At 43.5% G+C, this 27900-nt stretch overlaps 1 pseudogene across 1 annotated transcript; it reads right to left on the bottom strand.

Moving 5' to 3' along the window:
- Positions 1-4041: 4041 nt before the first annotated feature.
- LOC306664265 (rho GTPase-activating protein 29-like) lies at positions 4042-7955 on the bottom strand (annotated as a pseudogene). The gene is made up of 3 exons: positions 7823-7955; positions 6646-7628; positions 4042-6248 (listed from the first exon to the last, which is right to left on the bottom strand). The product of its transcript is annotated as a rho GTPase-activating protein 29-like (transcript).
- Between the last annotated feature and the right edge of the window lie 19945 nt (positions 7956-27900).

The raw sequence follows: 27900 nt of genomic DNA, 5'->3' as shown, positions 1-27900 counted from the left end.
CTGCCACTTGTGTGGTTAGAAATATTGCACTGAGCCCCAACAATTGTGATGTGTACAATGATTACATGTCAATAAAAATAATTTAGAGTATTTTTAGTTAAGAAATTTTTAAATTTGAAAAAGAGAAATTGTGAGAATAGAAACCTGTTTTACTTGCCCATATTATTGCTCATCAACCTCTCTCTTCATATTTAAAAAAAAACATTTTCATTAGTTGTTGATGAGCCTTTGTTTATTGATCTGTTTGTGGTGCTGAGAATGGAACCCAGCGCCTCACACGTGCTAGGTGAGCCTCTGCCCCTGAGCCACCACCCAGCCAGCTCTCCTCATGTCTGACGTTCCAGGATCCCTTCCTTTATCGTTTCTTTCTCACTGAGAACTTACTGGGCCGTCCTTTTTGGTAGGACTGCTGTCAACAGATTCTCTTACTTTTCCTTCCTCTGAGAAGGTCTTCATTTCCCTGTCATTTGCCAGATGTAAGATTTTTTTCATTTTTTCTTTTTTTTTTATCATTTCAAAATATACCACTTCCTATGGCCTCTGTTGTGTCAGATGAGAAACTCTAATTGGTGTGTCCCTATAAATAAGGCATGGTTTCTTTCTTTTTATGGGTGTGAAATAATCTTTTGGTTTCTCCTGCAATTTTTTTGCTGGTGGAGGATATTGGGGATTGAACCTAAGGGCTCTTAACCACGCTGAGCCACATCCCCAACACCTTTTATTTTTTATTTAGAGACAGGGTCCCCTTGGTTGCTTACAGCCTCCCTAAGTAGCTGAGGCTGGTTGAGAATCTGTTGCCCTCCTGCCTCAGCCTCCCAAGCTGCTGGAATTACAGGCATATGCCACCATGATGGGCCTCTCCTGCAATCTTGAGGTCTCCATGGCTTTTGTGTGTGTGTGTGTGTGTGAAAAATAATATCTTTATTATAGGATAAACAAAATTGCCTATTATAAAGTTCACATTGAGGTACCATATGGGGCAAAGATGAAAAAGCACACAGTATGTAGGAAAAAGACACAGGACTTTAATTATAAAAAGTTTGATGTTTTTGTTTTTGCTTTTTTTTACAGTTTTTTTTAAGGTAGGACATTAAAATTTTATTCTGAAATTATTTCTGGCTACAACAATAACAATTAACAAATATTCACTAAATAGTCTTTCTCCTGTCAACAGCTGTAAGGTGCATACAGTATCATAGAACTGGCCACTAGGATTCAAGTCCACTAGAACATATTTCATGTGCAGTGGCAGCAGCAGAAGCTCACAGACAACTTGACGTACATATGTAGACAGTCCACATTCAACCATTTTCACGTATTTTCAGTACACACAGTGGCAGCACATTATAGTCACGTGTCCAAGATGTTGCCTGATAAGAACCCAAGCGCTGCCTAGACATAAGTGTAGCAGTTAAGCTGAGTAAAATTCCAAATAGTGTTACATAGGTCCATAGCAGAGAGATGTCCAAGCCCCTGGGAAACAAAGAGTACAGAAGTACTTGTTTCCTGCTACCACAGCATTATGTTGGGCAATACTAAAACTTTTACCCACCAAGTCAGATGTTTAAGAAGTCTTCTGCTTGCCAGAATTATTCTTGATGAAAAACATTACAAATTGAATGCTCCCTTTAAAATAATTCACTCTTGTATTTTAAGATTCCAGTCTGGCCCAATGATGCCTAAAGTATTTTCTGACATTCTGATGGAGACATTTAATATGACTCCAAACCACCCATGAAGCTTCAAAGTGGCTGAAGTGCCTTGTACCATATTGTAAAAATCCCTCGTCATCCTTACTAGAGCCAGTCACATATAAAAGGGATGCACTCTGGCTCATACCAACTTCCCTGGGATTAATCACACTATAAAATTACATGGTTTGAGGTAAATTTTTACAAATAAAGTTGATTTTTTAAAAATTTATTTTTATTGTAAATAAATGGGATACATGTTGTTTCTAAAGTTGATTTTTGTCTAGTGTTAGCATAAGAAAAAATATCCTTTAAAAAATCAGTCTGATGTTAAGGTACAACAAATGATATCTTTAACCCCTTAAATACAGGAATTCCCTGCGTAAGTAGACAATAGGTATCTTGTTCAACACCCCATGATGATTCATGCCTTATGGTTTCTATGAAGGCCTGTAACTAGACAACTAAGACAGATGTATCTTTGCAGATGTGGGTTGCACCTTGACTGTCCATGATAGATGACCGGATCTGTTTCATCTATAAAATATCAAGTTTTTATAACTAGTGCATTTCTGTTATTTTCTGGGTTTCATCATTTTGTCTAAAGTAGGATATAAGTATAAACTTACATAAGTTTATTTTACTTATATCCTATTTATATCCTATTTACCTATATCAAAAATAGGATATAAGTAAAAACTTATACATCATTTTGTCTAAAATAAGAAAATAGGATATAGAATAGATATATCCTATTTTAGACAAAATGATGCATAAGTTTTTACTTATATCCTATTTTAGACAAAATGATGTATAAGTTTTTACATATTTCTTGTTTTAGATATAGGTAAATAGGCTAGAAATGGGATATAAGTAAAATAAAGAAATAGGACATAAGATAGAAATAGGATATAAGTAAAAAAAATATAAGTTTATACTTATATCCCATTTTAGACAAAACGATGAAACCCAGAAAATAACAGGAATGCACTAGTTATAAAACTTGATATTCTATAAATGAAACAGATCCAATCATCTGTCCCTCCTCTCACATTCCAAACAATGAGGCTTACTGAGCTCTACTCTAGGAATGAACTTAAATAAATTTTTGCTTGGTTCTAATGAAATATACATTTTCAATGGTTGATAGTCCAGGTGGAAAAAGTACATAAAATGATTTATAAGTCAAAACATTTCATACAAAAGAAATGTTCATAACAAAACCCACACAATATCAAGAGAAAATGCACTGAATTAAAAAATTTCTGAAGCAGTTATTTCTTAAGACCACTATAGAAAATACTATAAAGTTTGGAACTGTCATGAAGTAAAAATTTATACAGATGAAGCTAAGGGGTAAAAAGCTATCAAATGTATTAAAACCATCGAACGTCAAATAAGATATAAGTAAACTATATAATTTAAAAATAGGTTTAAGTGCATTTTCTTTGTGCAATTTAAATGACATATAGAACTGTAAAATAAGATATGATATAATAATATCTGTCAGATAAGATATAAAAACTGTCATATATAATAATAAAAATTAAAGTGTCAAATAAGATATAAGATATGATATATAAGCCAAATAACTAAACTATATAATTATAATATGATATAATAACTAAACTATATAACTATATAATTTAAAAATAGGTTTAAGTGCATTTTCTTTGTTCGATTTAATTGACATGTAAAAACTGACAATTAGAATGCAATTAATAGAGATTTGCAAGCTTTTTGGCCATTATATAAATATTAAAAAGTTAAGTAAATTGCCAATTGAAAGATGAAAGCTTACATACATACTGTAAATACACAAATGGTCAAAGACTCACTATAAAACTGTAAGGGAAAAAACACCCACGCCTGAGAAAGACCATTATAGAATTGCATTAGAACTTTGTGATGTTTATGTTAATAAGTTAATAGTTTTTGAACTGTTTGAGTTGTGTTTTGCTTTTTTAGTTTAAAAATTCACTTGCATCAATGGAATATCCACACTGCAGATTTGTTGAGGACTACATCACACATTAGGGATGCATTTAAATGGACCATTTCATGGGGAAAATCATTTGAAGTTTTAAAATGATGATACTTATTTCATGAATAACTTCAAAAACACAGAAGTTAAAGATGATTCCAGTGAGGCACAAATGTGGCCCGATCACACTACCGTGCAATGTGACTAGCAAACAGGACACAAGGACAAACAGCAAGATATGCACTTTGGCAATCCTATAGAAAAGCGGTCCTACTAAACGTTCTTTCAAAAAACAAACACAATAGCAGAAAAAGAAGAACAAAAAGAAAAACTGAGTTTTGACAACCCCACACAAATCGTGGGACGTCATCGTGAAGGGCTGCCCACAGGTGCGCTGGTTGAGCACGTTGGACTCACGTCAGGCGGGCCCCGCGCCTCTGAGGTCTCTGGAGGCTGCCCGCCTGGCTGCAGAGGACCAGCGGAGGTGCTGTCCACGTCGGGAGCTGATTTCTCCACCGGACTCCTGGGAGTAGGAGCTGTGCCGGGAGACGCCGCTGCTGAGTGCAGCTGGCCTCTCCTCCGTCCCCTGACATTGCTGGTGGGGGTTCGTCGTTCATAAAGTGGTGTCCAGTGCTGGGGCTGCAGCATTCTGGGTTCTCTGGCAGGAGCGAGAGGGTCGGAATGGGAGGACCGTCTCTCTGAGGCCTCTCCTGTGGACCTGGCTGGCTCGTTGGGTGGTGTGGCACTGCTGGAATGCTCACCACTGACGCTGACGCTCATTGTCACTTTGTCCTGGAGTGCACTAGGCACAATACTGCAGTCTTGGCACTTAAGTTTTGTTCAGATTGTTTTCCCCAAGTTTTTGATAGAATCTCCTGATCAAAGTCATTAAATTTGGAACAAACAGTAGTAGCGGTATCTTTTCCATTAAGTCCTTCAAAGGTAGGATTCTTGCAGAACTAACCCACATTTCTGCTCTTTCTGTCACTAGGAAGGCTGGTAAGAAGTAACCTATCTCCAGGCAAACTGACAGGTCTACTCTTGGTCCTTGGTGTATGCCTCTGCATATTGTTTGTTGCTCTATCAGATCACAAAAGAAGTGGCTTACTGGTTTTACAAATGTCGTCCTCCTTTTGGGGTGATGATTCAAGTTCTTTGTGATCAATGAGACATGCATCATGTTTTTCCAATGCATTTTGCTGGCGTTCTGATTCCTCAAAGGATGTAGTGGATTCAAACTTTTTGCTTTCCCTCTCTGCAGTGTGGACATCTTCCTCTGAAGAAAACACGGTGACTTCCTGCAGAGTTCTGAGTGTCTTGCTTCTGATGATCCCAGAGGCTTTGAAGGACGGCTGTGATCACCCTGCGGTGGAAGAGCACTCGCATTACCCATGACCACCTGGGGCTGTGGGGACCCACGGAAGATCTTCTGTGAGTAAGTGATGAGGAGCTCCACCAACTGCGCCTGATTGGAGTATTCAGCAAGGGAGGAGATGGTGACAGGAGCAGTCGTGGGCTGTGGCCTGATGAGACTGGGTCCGAATATCACTCCCAAGTTTTTGGAGTCCATCTTGTTTTCTTCTGCATAATCTGCTACCTGCTTAAGATGTCCAATGAGGTACTGAAGACTGTTAAAATTTGACATTGGCAATTGTCTTAGAAGGTCCTTGCTTTTGAGAAGAATTTGGTTTATTGCTATAGACGTATTTGGATGTTTTTTATCCTCAGGGTCTTCCTTTTTGACTGCTTGTTCCTTACTAACATGTTGGATCTGTTTGGCAAGGTCTATAAAGCCCTCGAATGAGCGGAATAAAAGGAGTGGTTCTGGAGCTGTTGAAGGTATGGTTTTAAGACCTCACAGATGTCATGTGAAGTAAATGCTGAAAGGTCCACCAAGTGCCTTCCCTTCTCCAAAGCTCAACACAGCTTTTCAGTTCTTGTTTTGTTTCCGCTCACACGATAGATTCCCTGTAAACACAAGGCTCTCTTCTCAATATCTGAGGCACATATTTTGACTATCAAAGGAATTCCCATCCGGCTCCTTTTTGGCTACTTGTGTGAATTCTGCTCCAAATAAGTGTACTTTTCCCAGAAGTTTCTGATGACCACAGATGATGACTAGTTGTCCAAACATTTTCGATGACAAACAAGTAGACACTCTTCACATTCGACACCTTGGAACACTACAGTGCCTTCACAATCTCTGCATTTTGTGGGGAATCTCAATTGTCGGAACTTGTGAGTGACAGCTGCTTTAGGCATCAATGTTTTCTTAATTGCTCCAAGGAAATTGGTTCCAACTTGTGGAGGGGAAGGTGACTCTCTTGTACCTAAATCATCTGCAGGAGACATGGTTCCACTGGATGGAGTTTGTGGAAGTTTTTGATGAAAGTGGCCTGGACTTACAGATTCTGAAGCCAAAGATCTAGATTCACTGCTCGCTCCAGGTCTCTCAGAGTCACTGACCATCCCAAATGTCCCTGATCTTATGAAAGGAGAACCTGTTAGGTCTGCACTGTTAGACCATCTGTCCTCTTCAATTTTATCACAACTGTCAGGAAGGCCCACAACATCTGTTGGGAGAAATCCTAGTTCTTGGCTGGCAGCAGTGAACATCTCAAGTGTGTAAGGAAAACTTGCAAGGAGGAGCATTCCACTTCGGCCACCTAGGAAAGTAAAAAACTGCCCCAAATTGACTCAGTGTTACCAAGGCAAACCATATAAGAACCTGGTGGTCTGATCCCCCGTTGCACATTGTGATTGGGCAAGAAACCTATAAAATATATAGTTGTTCCCACAATAAACGAGTTTGCAGGCTGCTTGCCACAAGCCTGCTTCTACCCAACTCCCGGAGTCTGGGTCTTGACTCCATGATGCCCATACCCCACGTATGAGTTAACCCAGCACAAGAGAAGCTACAAACATCCTCTATAGAGTCAACAGAGCATCTGTCCTCTTCAATTTTACCACGACTGTCAGGAAGGGGCACAACATCCTCTGAAGAGTCAGCAGGGCCACATCCGGATGTCTGGGAACTGCTCACTAATGGTTTCCTTCTACTGCTGTCAACTTCTTCTCCTGTTGAACTTGTAGCCTTCATACATTCACTGTACTCGTGGCCTGGATCATAGAGTTTGGCATTATCAGAGAGAGACTGTACGCTGTTTGCAAGGGAGGCAGCCTGCAGGTGCTGCATCTGGAAGAGGTTAACTGTTACAGCTTTCAGGGTGAGATCACACAGCAAAACAAGGGTGCTGAGTCATGTTAAAATTTCTCTTGGTATTTTCATGAGCATTTCGTCTTTCTTCAACCTTTGTTACACACACTTTGTAGAGCTCATTGGCTGCTTCCACTTCGTGAAGGGCTTGCTCTTCCAACCTGCTAGGTGCTAGGGAGATGTTTTGCTAATCCACCACTTGAGCCCCGATGCTTCTCCTCTGCATGAAACAAGGATGATTTTGCTTTTTCATACTCATGTTGATTTTGCGAGCATAACGATTTTGCCTTTTTGAGAGCAGCTTCTGTTTTAAGGATTTCCTTTTGTTCCTGTTTCCAAAGTTCCTTTATTTCTTTCCTTTGTTTTTCCATTTCATTTTTCCTCCACAGTAGAGGTTCTAGAAACGCGTTGGCTTGGAGAGCTGCAATTCTTTCTTCTAAAAGGTGACTGATCTGTGTGTCGTTGAGGAGGGCGCTGGTGAGCAGAGACTGCAGGGCAAGAACTTCTCCAGCCCAATGTTTGCTCCAGTCGCCTCTGCCAACTTTCCGATATTTCTGGTGGACTCCAACTGCAAGTGAAGCTTTTTCTCCACCCGTGACACTATGTTCTTTGTATATATATCCCAAGGTTTTGGCGTAGGTCAAGGCCAATTCCACAGAGTCAGTGTTTCTTCCCAGCACTGGGTTTAGTTCCATAGTAGAAAAATTTCCTTTAATATTGGATGAGTGGACTGAGCCTTGCAGATATGTTTCTCAGAGACATTTTCGTGAGAAACAGGCAGTTTGTCAGGATATTCCCAAAGGAGACCAAGTTTTTAAGATATTACTGAATCCGGCAGGGGATGAAGGCGGGTGGCTAAGGAAAGGGAAAGAGACTGCGGGAGGCGGGTGGGGACCTAAATGAGGAGGCAAGTCCACCGGCAAGTCTTGCCCTGGGCTCCTGCGGCATTGCCAGACTCCCGCTGCACAGCGAGCTTGGCAACGTCCCCAGCCTGTTCACTTGAGAGCTCCTGTTGACAGGATCCGAACTCCAAGGACCCCGCCCCGCCTGCATCCACCTCCATTCTGGGCCACGGTGAGGCCTCCTCGCCCCTGGATGGCACCTGGCCTGAGGTCTGCTCTGCAGTCCTGAGCCCCGTCCTGTGTCCTGGACATCACGCTGGCCCAGTGCCCTGGGCCCCGCTGTCCTCCGCAGCTTCTTGTACCGTCGTGTCTCTCGCCTGACTTGACCTTCTAGTCAGCATTTCTTTTTGTTCTTTCTGTCTTGCTCTTTCTAAACTCTCTCTAAATGCTCTTTCTAAAGTCTCTCTCCTTCTGAAACTCCAATAAAGCCAAGTTTCCTCTTTGCGTCCCTCGGGTGCCGAATGTCTCCTTTTTTCTCAGTATGTTTTCTCCCTAAGGTTCCAGGGGAGCCAGTTCTGTTCATCGTCCTCAATTCGAGTCTCTCCCGTGTGGTCACTCCAGGATCGAGGCCACCCATCATGCTTTTCTGTCCGTTGTTGCACTTTTCAATTGTGATTTCCCCTTGGTACGTGTTTGTGGCTCCTACTTACTCGTGCCTGCTTTCTTTTCTTTGGAATGAACACATGGAGTGGAGCCTATGGAGGGGGCACGGTGTCATACTTCAACCCATGTGGACAGTGCGCACTGATCAAGCAGGGTGATTAGCATTCCCTCTCCTCATTATTTCTTTGTTTGGAGCCTCTGAGCCCCTCTGCTATTTCCTTGTAAAAGACAGAATGGGTTCTTGTGAGCTACTGTCACCTACTGGGCTGGAGATCACTAGAATGTTGCCCTTCTATCTCTTCTGGGTCCCATTATCCAGCCTTCCCCTAGCATACCTGTCCACTCTCTTTCTCAGCCTCTGGTAATTACTAGTTTCCTTTCACACTGACTTTTTAATTTTATTCATTGATTTATTTAGCTTCCACATGTGAACACAGAAAATACAGTATGCAGTATTTGTCTTTCCATATCTGGTTTATTTCACTTAACATAGTGTCCTCCAGTTTTATGAATTTGGCTGAAAATATAAAATTTCATTCACTTTTATGGTTAAATAATATTTCACTGAATTAATATATATGGATATACATGTATGTTTACACATATGTAATGAACATATACATATATTTGCATACATATGTATGAACAACGAGGTGAATTCTGTATGTTGTCTATTGTTTTGAGTGTGGAAACAGAGACGGGACTACAGGTATCTCTTTGACATACTGATTTCATTTCCTCTGGGTACATACCCAGAAGTGGGATAGCAGGCTCCTATGCTTGATCTTTTTTTAGCCTTTTGAAGAATCTCCATGACTGGCTGTATTAATTGATATTCCTACTAACCCTGGGTTTCCTTTTTTCAAATTCTCACCATTATTTGTTATGTTTTCCTTTTCTGATAAGTGACATTTTAACTGAGATGAAATGATGCTTCATTATGGTTTTGATTTGCATTTCCTGGATGTTCAACATTTTTCAGGTACTTGTTGGTCATTGGTGTTTCTTCCTTTGAGAATGTCTTTTTCAGATCATTGCCAATTTTCTAATCGGACTTGTTGTTTGTGTTTAGGGTTTGTTTGTTTCTTTCTTTGTACTGGGATTAAGCTCAGCGGTGGTTAACTACTGAGCCACATCTTCAGTGAGTTGCTTGGCGCCTTCAGAAGTTGCTGAGCTGGCTTTGAACTGCAGTCCTCCTGCCTCAGTCTCCCAAGCCTCCGGAATTATAGGCATGTGCCACTATGCCTGGCTGTGCTTAGGTTTTTTGAGTTCCTTATATTTTCTGCATATTTGTCCTTTGTCAGATGAATAGCTTGCAAAGATTTTCTCCCATTCTGCAGGTGGCATCTTTTACTGTTGATTGTTTTCTTTGCTTCACAGAAGTTTCTTTGCTTTATTCAATCCCATTTTTCCATTTTTGGTTTTGTTGTATGTGCCTTTAAAGGTCTTATCTAAAAAACCATTGTCTATACCAATATCTTGAACTGTTTCCCCTATGTTTTCTCCTACTGGAGAAAAAAGTTTCCATTCTTATATCTATTTTTTTTTTCTTTTTATCCACATAATTTATTTTTTTTTATTGTAAACAAATGGGATACATGTTGTTTCTCTGTTTGTACATGGCGTAAAGGCATACCATTTGTGTAATCATAAATTTACATAGAGTAATGTTGTTTGATTCATTCTGTTATTTTTTCCCTTCCCCCCACCCCTCCCACCCCTCCCACCCCTCTTTTCCCTCTATACAGTCCTTCCTTCCTCCATACTTGCCCCCTTCCCTAACATTGATGTGGCTGTGTCTCTGTAGTATGCTGATTTTAAGTCCTTTGGGTATAGGCCAAGGAGTGGGATAGCTGGGTCAAATGGTGGTTCCATTCCAAGCTTTCTGAGGAATCTCCGTACTGCTTTTCATCTCCATGGTTGTGCACAATGTAGATTCATACCATTCGTGTGATCACACATGCACATAGGGTCATGATGTCTGTCTCATTCCATCATTTTCACACCCCCCTCCCTCTCATTTCCCTCTTCGTAGTCTGATGTTCCTCCATTCTTCTCTCACCCCCTCCCACCCCCATTGAGTATCATCCGACACCTCTCAGGGAAACATTCGAACTTTGTCAATAATGAGCATGAGAAGCACGTGTGTGTTTGGGGTGTAAACAGCCTGGAGGGCTCATCTCTTCATCCTGGAGCGCAGGGCAGTCACGGTGGCCGGTTCTTTCAGGATCACTAAGTTGAGCTCCTGTGGTAAGCAGATAAGCTTGGGAACATGCCCACATCATGAGTCTCTAGCAGTACTTTCCCCTGGCTTTGTTTAGTCTAATGGAAACACATTGTGTAATCAGCAATGCATGTGGGCATTAATGAACTAGACTCAGTACTCTTAACATTCAAGGCTTTCGAAGAATTTATGTCTGGAGGAAAATGGGCTTGGAGAGTAAAGGCGAGGATGTTCATGGATTTAGAGTTAAAATTATAGTTTATTTTCCCTTTACTGTTGGTCTCTTTTCTATCTATCCTTATTTCTTCTATCCTACCTTGGAAGTACTAGAAGATAATAGAGGAAAAAAACTACATTACAATGATGTTTTCATTTGGCCCCAAATGCACAGGTAGAAAACCAACCACAGACCAAAGGGATTGCATCAAATGAAAAGATTTCTGCATAGCAAAGGAAGCAGTTAACAGAATAAAGATATGATATATAAACAGGGTGAAAATATTTGCAAATATTATATCTAATGAGGATTTAGTTTTCAAAAAAGTCAATAGCAAAAAGTCAAATGATCTGGTTAATAAATAGGCAAAGAATGGACCTGAACAGATGGTTCTCAAAGAAGTCATTCAGATGGTGAACAAATGTGTGCAAAAATCCTCCACATCATTCATCATAAGAGAAATATAAATTAAGGCCAGAATGAGTATCATTTCCTTAGTGTCACAATGGTCATTGTCAAAAAGGAGGAAAATAACAATAATGGAGAGGATGTGGAGAAAGGGAATTATTGGTGCATTGTGGGTAGGAATGTGAATTAGTATAGCCATTATGGGAGACCCTATGAAGTTGCTCCAAAAACTAAAAATAGAATTACCATATGATCTCGCAATGCCACTTCCTGGTCTACGTCCTAAATACTTGAAAGAAGAATCTCAAATATCTGGACTCTCATGTTCATTTCAGCATTATTCCCAGTAGCCCAGATATGGAATCAATCTAATCCATCAAATAGAATGAATAAATGTAATGGGGCACATACACACAACAGAATGTTACTCAGCCTGGGAAAAAATGGGTAAACCTGGAGGACAGGCAAAAGCAGCCAGGCATAGAAAGACAAATGCCACACAGACTCACATATATGTGGAATCAAAAACAATCAAACTCATAGGAACAGAGTGTAGATAGGTGGTCACCAGAGATGGTGGGTGGGGGAGTGGACTAGATGCTGGTCAAAGGGCATAGGGTGGCAGGTAGAGCAGAGGAACAAATGAAAAGTGTTTAAGGTAATATGTTATTTAACTTGACTCAGTCATTTCACACTGAGTACACACAGCATCACAATGAACATAATTGTAGGTTGATAATTTGCCAAAATTCTTTTTCTTTTGGTACTGGGGATTGAACTCAGGGACACTGACCACTGAGCCACGTCCCCAGCCCTATTTTGCATTTTATTTAGAGACAGGGTCTCACTGAGTTGCTTAGCACCTCACTGTTGCTGAGGCTGGCCTTGAACAGGAGATTCTCCTGTCTCAGCCTCCTGAGCTGCTGGGATTACAGGCATGTGCCACCATGCTCAGCTACTGATTTAATTTTGATCCAGCTCGATTTAATTTTTCTTCAGTGGCTCATGCTTTTGGTGTCTAGTCTGAGAACTATTTTGCTGATCACTAGACACAGATTTTCTCCTTTTTTTCCCCCTGAAATATTGCATAGTCCTGTGTTATATACCAACTTAAATCCATGTCCACTTGAAGTTTAATTTGTGCCTGAAGGGTGAGATCAGACTTTTTTTTCCTTTTTGATTATGGATATCCAAATGCTTCAGCACCCTGTATTGAAGAGTCTATCTTTCCTTCATTGAATTGTGTTGGTATTTGTTGAAATCTACTGGGACTATTTATGTGTGTCTGGGTTCTCCCTTTAGTTCAGTTGATTGATGTGTCCAACCCTCTGCCAGTACTGAATGGGACTTGATACCCAGAGCTGTATGCCTTAAAAATGGGTAGAATGATTCCTCCCAGCTCATTCTACTTTTCCAAAATTGTTTCCGGTCTTTTAGTTGCTGTGTCTTTCCATACATTTTTAGAGAAATTTTATTTCTGATATTTTTATAAGAACTACATGAAATCAGCATATCAATTTGTGGGTAATTGATGTCTTCACTGTGTTGAATCTTTCAATTCATGAACAAAGTATGTCTCTCCACTTATTTAAAACATCTTTAAATTTACTTTCCTCAGTATTTTGTAGTTTTCAGCATGCAAATCTTATGCACTTTCTGTTCGACTTACATTTAAGTATTTCTTTTTAGTTTTAAATATTACATATATTTTTAAATTTCAGTGCCTTCATATTCTTTATTAGCATGTAGAAATGATTGTACTTTATTTTGATGTTTATCTTTTCTTTTGCGTAGTTGCTGAATGCACTTTGTAGCTCTAGGAGTTTTTTTTTAGGACTTGGGAGTTTCTGTGTAAACAAGTGTGAGTCCTGATCCAGCGTGTCACAGAGGTTCCCTGGGCTTCAGTCCACTTACTTGCTAAGTGGGGATGATAATGTCTGCCTCACAAGGTCGCCTTAGAATGAATTGGGAGTGTGAAGTTTATCATAATGCAGGGAAGCATCCTTGCCGCTCAGTAAGTGGAAGTGGGTATTATCAGTGATAATTCTGTTGTCTGCTATCTGCCCAGCATAGTTTGGATTTCCCAGATTCAGATACAGAAAGAATTGTTTTTTCAACCAAGTCCTTTAAACAGAATCCTCAAACTCCACAGTGGTTTCTTTTTATTTTTTATTTTTTAATTTTTTTTTTCACCCTGGCTGAGAGAATCTTGAATCAATTCGACAATAAGACAGAAGCCCAAGGAGAGGGTCACGAAGGTGTCACCTTCATAGGGATCAAACTGATGCTGGGGATTAAAGGGATTTCTTAGAGTTGAACCCCAGAACGTGACTCCTCACCCATGACAGACAAAGCCAGGGCTGCCCAGCCCAGTGCCTGCTCCTGCTGAATGTCATTTTTATAGCTCAAGGAGCAGAGCAGCTAGCCCAGAGAAAGAGGGCTTGTTCCCTAGCCACCTCCCTGGACAACCATCTGCCTCCAGGAGGGAGGCCAGGAACACAGCCTCTAAGAAGCAGCCTTTCAAGAAAAGCCTCCAGAGGGAGGGAGGTGCCTCTTCTCCTAAGAGATGTCGGCATGGTGGACCAGGAGGGGCTTCCTGGACCACAGGGTCCTGCTGCCACCTCGGTCTCCACCTGGTCTGCCATGGACGTGGACATTCTACTGAGGGCGACTCCTCCCTTAAGTGAATAGTTTTCGTTACCAGAGGAAAAAGAAGAGCACTCACAAGACCTGGGAATAACCCCATCCTACCCGACCTCAGGGCAATCCTAAAGCCAGGTATGGAACATCAGCTCCATGGAGTGTTGAGAAGCCTTTCAAAATGGTGTTTTCTAAGAGTTCCTTATCACGCGGGGATTATGGAGCATCGTGTTATGATGTGAAGTGAAAACACAATACAAAATCACGCGCATCATGTCAACTCAGCTATTTCAGAACTTCCCTAAGAAAATGGAAAAGTTTTGGGGGAAATTCCAAAATATTCATGGGCTTTGTCTTGTTAGTTTCCCCTCCATATAGCTTACAAGTGTTTCTGTGATAAGCATGTATTTCTTTCATAATGGAAAAAAAACCAACTTTATTTAAAAAAAACTCTTTTTTAAAATGGCAAGGGTTATGTATTACCAGTAAAACCAGCAATTCAGAACTCCATGAAATCATGAGATTGCAGAATTTTAATGCTGTAAGGAACCCTAGAGATTTTTCTAGTTTAAGGATTTTTAAATAGTTTTTTTTTTTTAAGGTCACAGATTTTTTTTGAGAATCTTCTAGAAACTATGACTTTTTCTCAGAACATGTATACATATCATTATTTAAGTGACTTTTAGTTTCAAGTTACATAAAGCCCTAATCAAAGTATCTTAAACAATGGAGAAAATCCATTGACCCGCACAACTAAACACTTTTGGGAGATCAGGTGAAGCTTGATCTAGCACTTGAACAATTTCACCAACACTGTCATTTCTTCTATCTCTCATCTCTCATCAGCCTCATTCCAAGATTGGATCACCTGTGGGCTCCAAGATGATAGGTGGATGATTTTGACACTTCATTCTTAATATTTATATCCAACAAGAAAGAATGTCTGTTTCCACATGGCTGGCAAATGCCATAATATTTGATCTGATTGTAAAGTTTAGACACATGCTTATCCCCAAACCAATACTTCAACCAGGAAATAGAGAGGGCCAATCACCTTAGCTAGGTCACTTGTTCTGCCTTGAAGTTGACAGGAAATTAGTGTCCCTGGGACTATATTACTCACATAGAAATTGAAGACACAAAAATCCCTACACACTCAACTCTCTGCATATAATTTATCCTTATTCTTCTTTTTTCCAGTATTGGAGACTGAATCCAGGGGCGCTCTGTCACTGAGTTATATTCCCAAGCCCTTTTAATTTTTTCTTTAGAAGCAGGGTCTCACTAAGTTGTCCAGGCTGGCCTCGAATTTGCCATCCTCCTGCCTCAGTCTCTCAAGTAGTTGGCATTACAGGTCTGCCCCGCTGCGCTGTTAGCCTTGTTCTTAAACTCCCTGGAGCCTGCCCATGTCCTGCAGATTGAGAATTCTTGGTCTACTATGACCCTCCCAGTTTAAGGATCAGGACTTAGAGACCCAGAAAGAGGTCATGAACATCCCCAAAGCCACACAGTCCACTGTCTGCCTGATGTTCTTCATGCCACCAAATTCCCTTTCAGAAGAAGTCAGAGATGAATGTGTAATACGTTAGACACTCAGCAGATCGCAGAGCTTCCTGAAGACCAAGACCGTTTGCATTTTGATGAAGAGACGGGGAAGGTCTTATGTCATGGGGACAGAAAGGTCCAGCGGGGGTGAGGCAGCTGCACTGAGGCCTGGCTAGACGTCTCCATGCAACCTGGCATTAAAAGCAAGGAGAGAGGAGCAGCATGCCGTGTCTGGAAGACGACATTGGAATTTCCCATGGAAGAACCCCGCTTGCTTGGGAAACTACGATTCTAAGAAGCGCTTGTTTATGCAGGGCGGTAATTGGATCGAAATGTGAATTATTAAACTGCATGTGGGCGGCGCTGCTTGCCAGGTGTTTAGTGATCATGTTCAAATGTGTGGGGCCGGCCCATCGGTGGAGAAGATGATCCTGCCAGGAAGAAAGTCATTTAAATGTGAGGGTGTCTCCCACAAGTTTCTGAAGTAGCTGTGCAGACGAGGCCTTGCAAGTGACCGAGTCGCGCTGCTTGTTTTGGAGATGGGAAAGCTGAGACCCAGCATGGCAAGGGACTCGTCGAAAGCTTGCAGTTAATTGCTTCTACTTTTTAAAGATGTATTTTTAGTTGTAGGTGGACATAATACCTTTATTTTATTTTTTTATGTGGTGCTGAGGATCGAACCCAGGGTCTCATGTGTGCTAGGTGAGCACGTGCCACTAAGCCACAACCCAGCCCAATGACGTGCCTCTTTTTCTGCTCTCTCTGGGTACGCTTAAGTCCCTGTGGCAGAGTCCTTACTTTGGCTTTCTAACCACCAGTTCCTTGTCCCCTACCTGGAGAGACTGGAAAACTAATTTTTATTTCCCCAGCAATGGGTGTTGATCTCAGGATTTTGCACCTGCCGGGCAAGCACTCTGCCACTGAACTGCATCCCCAGCCCAAGCTAACCTGTGTTTATTGCTGCTAGAATTCTCGTTGCAAGATCAGTCCCACCAGGTAGCTGCCCTGCCTGAGGCTTCTCTGCCTCTGTGGCTGTGGAGGCAGGTGCTGGAGATGTGGGTGTCTCCAGGGTCCTAATGGGCAGTGGGACAGTAGCTTTATAACCCTGGAATTGCAGCCATAGCGGCATGACCTTGAGCTCCATGGTCCCCTGGAGACCTGGGCTTCTATCCCCGTGGCCTTCAATGCTCACAGTCTCTCTTTTTAGCTCATTGCTTGTATTCAGTATCTTTCTATTGTTAATAGAGTGATTTCTGTTTCCTACACTGATCTGCAAAGTCCAAAAGTAACATCATCCCCTCTCTCTTCCCACGGGCTTCCTCTTCCTATTGACTTTCCTTCTGAGTACTTTGGACCTGAATTCTCCCTCAAAGGCCCATGTGTAGAAGGTTTGGCCCCCAGCCCACAGTGCTGTTGGGAGGCAGTGGAACTTCAAGAGGTGGGACCTAGTGGTGGAGCTTCTGTTCATTGGGGGTATGATATTGAAGGAATGGTGGGACCCTAGCCCCTTCTTCTTCTTTCTTTGCTCCTTGGCCACAATGTCAGTGGTTCTGCTCTGTTACCCACTCCCCACCATAATGTATTTCCTTGCCACAGGCCCCAGAAGGAATGGAGTCAACTGACCATGAACTGAAAGCTCCAAATCTGTGAGCCAGACTAAACCTTTTCCCTTTATAAGTTGGTTATCTCAGCTATTTGTTATAGTGATGGAAAACTGACTCATACACCCTCATCCATCTGTTTCCCCACGTCCTCCCAGTAACACAGGTTTGAAGGTGATTTTGACTTTTCTCTTACTATTCTTGTATATAATCATTGGACAATCTCATAGATTCTACTTTCTTTTATGGTAGTCAGCCTGTTAGTTTTATACGATCCATTTAGATCAGATTAATGAACAGAGAGAACGTGAAGGCTTGCTGAACTATAATGAGCATCAGGCATGATTGGATCTAGGGGTTTAGACAATGCCATTGGGACTTGTTCTGTCTCTCCTCCTCCATGCTGTGCTTTCTGCCCATCTCTCTCCAGTGGTATTCTGGGGGCTCTGACAACTCTAGGCTCACATGATCTTTACATCAAGCCTGTGAGAAGCCAGACACCTGCAATCCCAGCTACTCAGAGGGCCAAGTGAGGTGGGAGGATCACACGTTCAAGGCCAGCCTCAAAGTATACTAAAGAGGTTGAGGGTGTTGCTCAGTGGTAGAGCACCTGCTTAGCTCGTGCAAGGCCTTGGGTTCAAATCCCAGTACTGGGAAAAAAAAAAAAAAAAAGAGTTCTCGAGAGGGAAAGGTTTATCTTTTACAACATTTTTAGAAAAAATTCTAGACGAAGTCTTTGTGGGTAAAAGTGACCTTAACACTTATAGGTTGAATTGTGTTTTCTCCAAAAGATATGTTAAAGTCCTAACCTCTAGTACTTCAGAACATGACCTTACTTGCAGGCCTAACCTCTTGCGTACTTTAGAACGTGACCTTAGCTGCAGATGTAGTGAGCTAAGTCATAATGTGATAGTAGAATGGACTTCAGTCCAATATGGCCAGTGTCCTTATAAGGAGAGGAGAGAGAGGCACAGGACACTGCCAGGAGACGCAGAAACAGGGAGGGAAGGTGGCCTTGTGAACAGAGGCAGGATGCCCCCAACCCAGACACTGGTAGAGGCAGGGAAGCATCTTCCCAGGGGCCCATTGGGGGAGTGTGGCCCTGCTGGTGCTTCAGTTTCAGACTTCCGGCCTCCAGAAGTGGGAACAAATGAATTTTATTTAGTTATTTATTTGTGGTACCAGGGATTGAACCCAGGGGCACTTTACCACGTCTCCAGCCCTTTTTGTTTTTATTCAGAGACAGGGTCTCGCTGAGTTGCTTAGGGCCTTGCCAAGGTGCTGACGCTGGTGTTGAACTTGCAATTCTCCTGCCTCTGCCTCCCGAGCCACTGGGATCACAGGCGTGCACCGCTGTCTTGGAAAATCCCTGTTGTTTTAAGCCACCTCGTTGGTGGCTCTTGGCTATGGCAGCCCTGGGAAACCCCAGGTGACTGGAATAAGATGCTTGGCCAGGCCTGGGGCCGTGTCCACCCCTGTGTCATCTTCACTCCAACAACATGGGCTGGGGGGGAGGCTGTGCTGGATCCTCGAGAAGATCTGGAGAGCGTATCCTGAAGAGGCGGCTGGACTCTCCCTCGCCAGAGCGGAGGTGCCCTGTGACGCGCACGCCCTGCGCGGTCCCAGCGCTCTCTCGCTGAACTGCTGGCGTGGCTCCCAGTGCCCTCTGACCCTTCTCTGCCCCTGCAGCTCGCCTAGTAGGGATGTTGGATCGTGGGTCCTCGTTCTGGGTCCCCTCTTGCCGCTCTCTGGGAAAACCCCTTCCGGGGCTCTCCAAACCAGAAGAGTAAGGTCCCATGCTTGAAACGAGCTTCAGGCTGGCTTCCAACTTGCCTCCATTTCCTCATGGATTTGTTTATTTAGGGGTGTGTGTGTGGTGTTGGGATTGGGTTTGGAGTCAACTTGCACTTGAAGTCTAAATCAGACTTAGTCTCCCCCAAGAACCTTCCCAGATGTCGCCTCAGCTGGTTTTCAGGAGTCTCTGAGCTGCTTTCCTCCATTCCCGTTAAGGCCCCTGTGTCAGTTTTCTAGGGCTTCCGGAAGAAGATGCTGCAGAGGTGCTGCTTCACCCTGGGAGTTCATTTTCTCACCATTCCAGAGGCTGGGAGTTCAAGATCAAGGTGTCGCGAGACCTTCCCTCATCTTGAGAGCCTGTCTTCTCGCTGTGCCCTCACATGGCCTTTGATTCCTGGACTCAAATGAAAACAGAAAGAGGTGATGAAGGTAAAACGAGGCCATCAGGACGGCCCTGATTCAATCCAGCCAGTGCGGCGAGGGGGAGACGTGGGTCCTGAGCACTCTCCGCCCTGGCTCTGGTCCCAGGCCCACGCTTCAGAGTGCACTTCTCCACTGTGCTGGGTCTGTCCCTCTTCCATCTCTCTCTACCCCAGCCCTCTGCTGTGCCACTGTGCAAAGGCACTAGGTCTTTCTGTGTCATTCTCTGCTATATTATCCAAAGCCTCTGGAGTTTTTCCAAGTCTCTGTTCACATTTAAGCTTCAGTGTTTCCCAGCCACCCACAGCCACCTCAATGAGCAGCTTCTCTTCAGTTGCATTTTTGTTTTGTTTTTGTTTTGGGTGGTACGGGGATTGAACCCAGGGCCCTGTGCATGCTAGGCAAGCACCCTACCAACTGAGATCTCCCCAGCCTCTGTCCAGGTGTTTTGATTCAATCCTGTGGAGAAATGGGTGGGTGCTGGGTGCCTCTATGCCACCATCTCAAGTCTATTAATCACCTCTTTGAAGGGCGTCTCCAAATATAGTCCCGGAGATTAGGGCCTGCCCAAATGACCTCTTTTCTTAAGCATCCCTTTAAAGATCTCCATTCTAAAAATGATTATACTTTGGGATATTGGGGATTTGTGACTTCAGTATATACATTTTCATTTTTTTTTTACTGGGATACAATTCAGGCCATAGCAGTATTTAAGACCTTCCATTTTATTTTTATGAATATTTGTATACTCAATTTCTTTTTCTTTTTCTTTCCTTTTTTTTTTTTTTTTTTTTTCCGGTACCAGGGATGAACCCAGGAGTGTTTAACTACTGAGCCATATGACCAGTCCTTTCTTTTTTAATATTTTATTTAGAGATAGGGTCTTGCTAAATTTCTCAGGGCCTGGCTAAGCTACTGAGCTGGCTTTGAACTTGTGATCCCTGGTATCACATCAGTGTGCCACTCCCGGCTGCTGCTCATTTTAATTCTTAGAAGATGGTGGCACCTCAAAAGTAGAAGGTATACCTTGTCTATATCCTTTTATCTCCCACAGTGTTTAATAAGTTTTCTTGGATTTAGTAAGTTCTCCAAGTTTTTGTTCAATGAATGAATGATCTATCAAATAATTTTTGATTAATAAGAATTATCATTTTCTGCCAGGTACATGCCTGTCATCCTAGTGTCTTGGGAAGCTGAGGCAGGAGGACTACAAGTTCAAAACCAGCGTCTGTCACTTGGTGAGACTCTCCATCTCAAAAAAAAAAAAAAAATTCATTTTCCAAATTTTATACAAAAAAGTCACCTAATGGTGGTAACTTTGGGTTTGATGTTAAAGTCCACGGTTTCCCCTGCCCTCCAACTCTGTCACTCTCTGTGTGGTTTTGAACAAGTCACTTGCTCTCTGGGTCTGTGTTTCCTCTTCTGTAAAAAGGGGATACGAATATTTTCAACGATTGTTTATGAATATTGATGAAATAGTTTAGTCATTTGAAAGTATCTGGGAGCACCTACTGTCTGCCAGGTGCTGCTCTAGGTACTTGGGTTACCATGGTGAACAAGCCAGCAGGGCTCCTGTCCTCATGGTTCTATGGAGCAGCTGACCCGAGGCTCAGAGTGCAGAAAGCCTTGCCGGGAGTGCTGAGTTCTATGCAGACGGTAAGGCGTGGGCGGTCACAGTGCAGGCGCCTGCTAGCAAGGAGCTTGGTGACCTGGATCTGATATTTGAGCTGTGATGTGAAGAATGAGAGAGATGCATCTATTCTGTCATTGTGGGATGGGGAGACGGGCATTCCAGGCAGAGGAACCAGCAAAGGCCCTGGGGGCCTGTGAGCATGGACATTCATATGAGCTGGCAGAGGAATGACGGAAGAGGCTCAGTCCATGTGCAGGCTCCCCAGGCCTGACAGCAGGATCCCTGGAGCGGGTTTTGTTTCCGACTCGCCCTAGGTGCCACCTGGGGCATCGCTTCCCTTGTGTGCAGACTGGGGTGCCTCGCCTCTTCCCTGCCATGTCAGGCTGCCTGTGCTCAGAGAGGATCAAATGAGAGGGGGGCAAGATCTGAAGTGCGGCATGGGTTCCTGGTGGCACCATTATTTGGAAACACGTTGCCCACAATTAGGGGATTTGGACTTTGAATTGGGCAACTAACTGGCGGAAGAGACTTCCCTGTGGAAAGCTGCTGTCACCCCAGCTTCGGCCTCAAATATTGCCTGTGCCAGGCATCCCAAAGCAAATTGATAAGAATTAAGTGGATGTGACCGCAGGGATCTGAATCCAGCTGCCTTTTGGAGGCGTTGAACTCCAACTGCCTTTTCTACTGAGGCTCTACACCTATTTGATATGTGCGATTGCCTTGTGAGTTCTTTTGGGTGAAACTATATTGGGGTTAGGGCACGTGTGTGTGTGTGTGTGTGTGTGTGTGTATGTGTGGTGTGTTTTGCATTGTGAAAGAGCCTTCTGCCAGTTACCAAGCATTCTGATGCCCGTGAACCCTACACATATTTCTTCCATGATGGAACTGCACCCAGATGTGTCTAAATAACGTAACAACAGAGCATTATTTCTAGTTTTTTCTTTCTTTCTTCCTTTCAGTACTGAGGATGGAGCCTAGGAGCACTCAACCTCTGAGCTATATCACCGGTCCTTTTTATTTTTTATTTTGAGACAAGGTCTCACTAAGTGGCCCTGACTGGCCTTGAACTTGCAATCCTCTTGCCTCCGCCTCCTGAGTAGATGGGATTGCAGGTGTGAACCACCAAGCTTGGCTACTTCCAAGTCGTTGGCAGTAGCACATATTTCCTTTGAACTTGATATCCAATTTCCCCCAACACCCCATGAACCACTTCCCTACATCTCTTGCCCCCAGTATCCTCTTCTTGATGCTTAAACTTTCATAATTTAAACATCCCAAGTGCCCAGAGACTCCTGTTCACTCTGAAGGTTGGTTGGGAGGTGAGACCTTTGAGATAATGAATGTGCACGCCAGAAAGGTCACCAGTGCTGAGAGACAGTCTGCAACTGTCAGGGAAAAGGAGCACGCTTCCCATTTATCTGTGTGGGAAGAAGTGCCAGGGGAATTTAATACTGTCTGAGTTTAGAACCTAACCAGGGTTGCGCTGAAATCCTTCCTGAGCTTCTGGAGGTTTAGAGACTTCACTGTCTCCTGTCTCAGCCTCTTTCCACCCTGTGCCTCTTGGTCAGACTCTTGCTCTCTGGCGTATGTTTCTCTCAGTCTCTCTTTGTCTGGCTCTCTGCTGTCTCTGCCCTACCATGCATTTCCACTGATTGGCCACAGTGGAATGAAGCTCTGTTCAGGGAAGGGAGCTTCCGTATTTGAAGCTTGGGACATATCAAATGGAACAGGCAATGGTGACTTTTTTTTTTTTCCCAAGGCAAGATATCAGTTATGAATGGGTAAGCAATTAAAGATCAAAAGGATCCTATTTGCCCAAACTAGTGGGCAAATTTTAGAATGAGATGAAATGGAGATAGTAAGCATTTTTAAAAGAGAGGGGTGAGGGCCATGGAGCTGGATGTACAGAGCTCTGGACCGAGGAGACTTGTTACTTTGGGTTCAGTCTTGGGCCACTTGTGTACCACGTGGAGGGCGGGCAGCCTGTGTCCAAGTGCCTGGGGAAGGTTAGCGGGCTGGGGCTGCTGGATGGGCCTCTGCAGTCTGAAGGGTTAATACTAACCCAGCAGCTGTTGCCAGACTGGCTTCTTTTCCTGAGTCAGTGCCTGCTAGCAGTCTCCTGCCATCTCAGAATCCCGCGACTTGTGATTTTCAGAGGAGAATGCTGCCGGGAGGATTCCCTAGACACCCTGGAGCAAGCCTCTCCTAAAGCCCTTATCCCAGCACCTTCCCTGGGTGTGTTTGTCCAGGGAGGTGTTGTGCTTATTTTCTCTGTGTCTCTGTGTCCTTCTCTCACACACCCACACCCTGCAGAAGCTTCACTCCCCACCCCACAGCACATTCTCAGCTACAGAGGCAGGGAGAAACTCTTGTGGAAGCACATTTGGCTAATTAATGGGGGAAAAGGATGAGTATAGCATTTATGAGTTCAAGTAGCTATGGAATAGTATGTTCAACATAGAAAAATTACAAAATACAAACATAAAAACAAAATCCAACATGTATTTATTTTTAAGTAAAATTTTTAAACTTTTTAAAATTGAAAGAGAAATCTATAAATAGGAAAGGTATACACACTGGATGTAGTGGTGCATGTCTGTAATTCCAGCCATTTGGGAGGCTGAGACAAGAGGATTGCAAGTTGAAGACCAGCCTCAGCAACTTAGCAAGGTCCTAAGCAACTTAGCAAGACTCTGTCTCAAAAAAATAAAAAAATAAAAAAGACTGGGGATGTAGCTCAGTGGTAAAGTGTCCCTGGATTAAATCCCCAGTACTGCAAAAAAATAAAGTAAATCAAAGGTAAAAAAATTACTCATGCACTTTAGAATGGCCTGAAATAAAGGCAAGATCCCCTGTTACTAAATCTGCAGACTTTTCCTCTTTTCTTTTTGTAACAGGAATTAAACCCAGAAGCACTTTACCACTGAGCCACATCTCCAGCCCATTTATTTATTTTTTATTTTGAGACAGGATGTCACTAAGTTGCTTAGGGCCTTGCTAAGTTTCTGAGGTTGGCTTTGAACTTATGATCCTCCTGCCTCAGCCTCCCAAATTGCTGGGATTACAAGCAGCTCAATCGTTTACTCTTGAGATAGAAAATTTCAGAAATTTCCTGTGATTGTATATGCAATTAAAAAAAAGGAAACACAATCAAGAATACTAATGAATACACTGTTCTACACCTTTGTTTTTTCCAAAGGAAAGTATTCACATATTTATTACTGAACCAACCTACAGGTGCAGAGTATAGAAACAAAGACAAAAATCATATTCCCCATAAAACATGTCCACCTGTCCAGAGAGTGCTGGCATTTCAACTTGATAGGACATGAGGCTGCAGTATACATGTGCATGCCCTGCCACGAGCAAGTTCCCAGGGGCTTGGCCGGGTCTTTCTCCTGTCTCCTGTTGAAGCAGTACTGACCTCGATGCCAGTGTTCATCCAAACCCACTGGGGGAGGGAACCATTTTGCTTTTGTTTCTTTGCTTCTCTTTCTTTCTTTCTTTTTTGGCACTGGGGATGGAACCCAGGGGTGCTTACCCACTGAGCCACATCCCCAGCCTTTTTTGTACTTTATTTAGAGACAGGGTCTCACTGAGTTGCTTAGAGTCTTGCTAAGTTGCTGAGGCTGCCTTTGACCTGCCATCCTCCTGACTCAGCCTCCTGAGCCGCTGGGATTACAGGCATGCACCACCACACGCAGCTAATTTTTGTTTCTTGGCCAGGAATTGCTTGATCCTGAGAGTCTTGAATGTGGACACAGCAAGAGATGGAGTCAGGCACACACACCACACCATGGTAGAACAAAGGATTGCCTTGTGTTTTTATTCACTACGTCTCAGACACTTTTGCACCATAGCACACACAGAAGAGTGGTTGAGTACGCAAACATTCCTTAGTTGTTGTGTGCAGTTATGAAATACCATGCCAACTTGCAAATAACTCTCCAGTGCATGTTGGAACACAAAGAGAGGCAAAACGAAACAAAACAAAAACACAGAGACACTCAGCGCTGCTGGGAAATGATATTTGGTTATTTGAGGATTGATCACATTTTTGCCATCTTTGTGGAAGGCTGTGGAAAATTAATGAATTGTCTCCTCTCTAATCTGAGCACTCCCACCATACAAATCCCCCTGACAGCTGAATGACCACCTTTGAGGTCAGCAGTGGCACGACCTGCATGCCCTCGTTGGAATGTACAAAGCTGCTTTCCCCACCCTTTCTGCTGCAGCCATTTCCCCGCCTCCCAACCACTTGTCAGCCTGTGAACATCCTGGCTAGCTATTGGTTCATCAGTCAGCTTGCAAGTATCCTTCTCCGATATTGGTCCCCTGTTAGCCCGGTGGAATCCAACGGCTTTACTGTAGCTGCCCCACCATCTTTTCCCATCCTTCTGTCTCTCCTCCTCACTTTCTCTATCCTCCTCGCTTTTACTCTTTCTTGCACGTGCCCTTTCTCTTTCCTTTCTTTTCCTCTCACTTTCTCTCTTACCCTGCAGGGAGACACTCTGCTTAACGAACTCCCTTATGTGATTTCCGTGTCCGGCGTGGTTTCCGTGGGATTCCTTACACTCGTGACACCTGGACGCAGTCCCATTCTGTTGGGGGACTAGAGCAAGAGAGTCCTGCTTCCCTGAGCCTGAATGGAGTTGGTCTGGAGGGCAGTGTTTAGGGTCTGAATCTGGAATGTCCCACAAAGGCTCCTGCGTTGAAGGCTTGGGCCTCAGTGTAGCTACATTCGAAGGTGGAGCTTTCAGCAAATGCCTGGGTCAGGAGGGCGCCAACCTCAGCAGTGGATGAATCTGTCAGTACATTCATAATTTGAATGGACTATTGGGAGGGGATGGAACTGTAGGAGGTGGGAGCTGGTTGGGGGGGCATGGCCCTTGGGAGTGTGCCCTTGGGGACTCTCTCTTGTCCCTGGCCCTTCCGCTCTCTCTGCTTCCTGGCTACCATGAAGTAGCCACATGATCCCCACCATGATGCTCTGCCTCACCACAGGTGTCCACAGCAACAGGACCAAGCAATTATGGACTAAAACCTCTGAAATTGTGAGCCCAACTAAACCTTTCCTTCTCTAAATTATTTTTTCTCAAGTATTTTGTCACAGCAATGAAAAATGGTGCCTCTTTCTTAAAATGTGGAGTCCAGGGCAGAAACTCCTCTGCCCAGGTCTGCGGGTAGGCCCATACCCTTGTATGACCATACTGGTCATTAAAATTTGAATTATATCCATACGGTTGGTAATTGCTGCTGCTCTGAGTTTGCAGTGCTTCTTCCCCATAACCACCTCCATTCTGTCCCTCTCCAAGGATTACCTCACTGGCTCTTTCCCTGATTCAGCAATCAAAAGTTTAATGTCAAGCATAGCCAGGGCCACCAGAACGCTGCTCCAGAGCTATTGCTTGTGCCTGTTCTAATTGGCACAAGAGCGGATGGTGGGCGTTTCAATCAGGCTGTTCAATGCTCTGAGAGTTAACCTGCTTCTGAGTGATGTCAGTGTAAACCACAACCCAGCTTCTGCAGAGACAGTTTGTGACAGGGAGACAAGGGATGAGCCTAGCAAGGTGAGTATCATGAAAAAACAAAGCCCAGGTGACAGCAGGGGTGCTATGGGTCACACCTACTTCATCAGGTGGCACCCCAAGAGCCACTTTGACCACTGGGGTTTCTCCAGAGCAAGCATTTCTGGCAGGATCCCAGCAGCAAGGCAAACTGGAATTATGAAGGGTGATGATCTTACAATCCCCATGTGTCCTGAAGAGCCATGCTTGGGAGCTTGAAAGCATCCTGCGGGGACCAGCGGTACATGTTCAGGAGGACCCGAGGCTGGTGTCGACCCTTCCTTCCCCGGCACTGCGAGGGACAAGTCCCTTCTTCATGAAACCTAAAATGCAGGGGATGTAACCTAATGGGGTGGATTGGGTAGAAGTGGGATAAGTTGCTTTTCTCTGTCCTTAATTCTCTTAGGTAACCAGGGACCAATGGGAACAAAACCATAACCTGACTTACCCCAGATAAATATCTGTTAGCACTGCTGTTCTTCCAGTTTTTTTTTTTCTATGCATCTAAATATAAATAGGTGGCTGTGTTTTCATAAAATTGAAATGATTATGTTTTACTTAGTTGTGTATTCTGCTGTTTATACCTAACATTATATTAGAAGCAATGAATAAATCATTAAATATGCTTCTAGAACAGAATAGTTAATATTTATGTCATGTTTTATCACAGAGCTGTATCAAAATTTATCTAACAGTTCTCCCATTTAGGTGATTCCCAGGTTTTGCTAATATGAATAATTGTGTAGTAGTCATATCTTTTGACATATCCTTTCCTTAGGATAAAGAGTCTCATCTTCAGAGGTATTTCTTTCTTTTTTTGTTCTTGTTAGTTGCTGCCATTACATTTGATTTTCCCTTCATCCTTTTTTTTTTTTTTTTTTTTTTGCCCCATGTAAATTTATGATTACCCAAATGGTATGCCTTGACTCCATGTACAAATAGAGAAACAACACGTATCCCATTTGTTTAAATAATAATAAAAAAAACAAAGGGGAGGAAAGGTAGCAGTGATCACGAACTGATGTCAGCCTCTGAGGGGAGGTGGAAACAGGTGGGAAGGAGCACTCTGTCATCACCTGGGCAAACGTCCACCTCTGGTGACCTGGTGGTGTCAATGATGTGGGAATGGCTCCTTCAGACCTGGCTGTGTGAGTGCAGGTCACCATGACACACACTTATGGATAGATGCGACAATGTAAAGAGACCTCTTCTTTTGGGAACAAGGAAGGAGTGGAGTGGGCTTTGCATTGGCTCCTCCTGAACCTTCCCCCTGTAGCTTCTTGGTGTCTGCAACTGCTGCCACCAGAGAGGGAGTAGACTCCATTCCAAGGCATGTGGATGGGGGTCTTGCCCTCCACAGCCCCAGGAAAGCAGGGGTGAACATCCTCTGGGCTCGTTGCTTGCGGCTGAGCTGCCTACTGGACCCCAAGTGTCCCTGTGGCCTCTGGAGGCCC

This window comes from Sciurus vulgaris, assembly GCF_902686455.1.
Source record: "Sciurus vulgaris genome assembly, chromosome: 6".
Classification (NCBI taxonomy): Eukaryota; Metazoa; Chordata; class Mammalia; order Rodentia; family Sciuridae; genus Sciurus; species Sciurus vulgaris.
Note: the sequence above shows the minus strand (reverse complement) of the source record. Positions and strands in the feature narration are given on the sequence as shown.